At 52.2% G+C, this 1,183-nt stretch overlaps 1 pseudogene; it reads left to right on the top strand.

Annotated features, from left to right (window-relative positions):
- Positions 1–219: 219 nt before the first annotated feature.
- On the top strand, positions 220–1,091 carry LOC101986931 (annotated as a pseudogene).
- Positions 1,092–1,183: the final 92 nt, after the last annotated feature.

The following is a 1,183-nucleotide window of genomic DNA, read 5'->3' as shown; positions in this document are numbered from 1 at the left end:
CCATCACTAGTAGCTTCTGCTAAGAAAACAAATCAGTTCTGGTAGAGTGCATGTAGCGGCCACAGGGAAGGGAGCAAGGAGGCTCTGCCAACATCGCCTGCCACAGCATCAGTTCTGAACAGTGCAGAGGCCCATGGTGTTGGTTTTGATCACCCAGAAAGATGCCCCCAGCACATGGAGGGCAACTGCGTGCAAGCATCCAGAAGGGCAACTATCACGAGGCACACAAGATGTACTGAATGATCTTCTTCAGATACATGTCCAGAAACGAGCATTCAAAATCCTGAGATCTCAGGTACTCAGGAGTATTTCTATTCTTCGGTCATGGCCAGCAGAGCAGTCCAGGCTGACCTGACCCTGCCGATCCTCGAATCCCTGGGGAAGGTAACAGTGTATATAGCTGATGAACTGTTAGAGAATTGTAGAGCCAGCTACAGTGTTCAGTTTGACGGATCTAAATTCGCAAGAGTAAGTAGTGTTGGTGGCCAGAGCTCTGAAGTGGTCCAGTGGAGGATCTGGGAAACTGGGCCATCCCAGCTTCCACCAGCCCCTCATGCTGTGGGTCTGCAATACTACTGTAAGTCTCAGTATTACTTCCTGTACCAACATGACGGACAGGTACTCCACTACACAAGGCTTCTGAAGTGGGTGGGTGAGTTCATGGCCCAGGCTGTGTACAACTGTTTCTCTGTTTGAAAAAGAAGAAAGGTACCCAGGTGGTCTTTACAAGGTGCGCACAGAAGGTCCCATCCATCAAGGGGACCTTCTTTCAATCCTTGCTCAACTTCATCTGGTTTCTGCTGCTGGCTGTGGACAAGCTGACTGTGTTCACAGTGAGCACCACCTGCTTCCCTACATGGGGACCCCATGTACAAAGTGTACCTGGACAGGGGAGCTGCCAAAGCAGACATCCTCCAGAGAGGTCAACCTGGGAACAAGCTGAGCAGCCTCGTGGACTCCTCAGAGCAGGAGGATGGGGACACGTGCTAGGATGGCAGAAGCCTCATCAGCCTGCACGGAAGCTGCCTGGCAAGAATGGAGATGCCCATGACCAGCACCTCTGGGATGGATTCAGTGCCAGGATGGCATGAGGCCCCTTACACAGTAGGTTCCTGTTCAGGGGATGGAGGGGCCTCCTGTGCAGAGTCTGTCCCTATTTATTATGGAGGTCAAGGGCTGTGTG

Source organism: Microtus ochrogaster, unplaced genomic scaffold (assembly GCF_000317375.1).
Source record: "Microtus ochrogaster isolate Prairie Vole_2 unplaced genomic scaffold, MicOch1.0 UNK728, whole genome shotgun sequence".
Taxonomy (NCBI): Eukaryota; Metazoa; Chordata; class Mammalia; order Rodentia; family Cricetidae; genus Microtus; species Microtus ochrogaster.
This window is presented reverse-complemented; position numbering and strand designations above follow the sequence as displayed.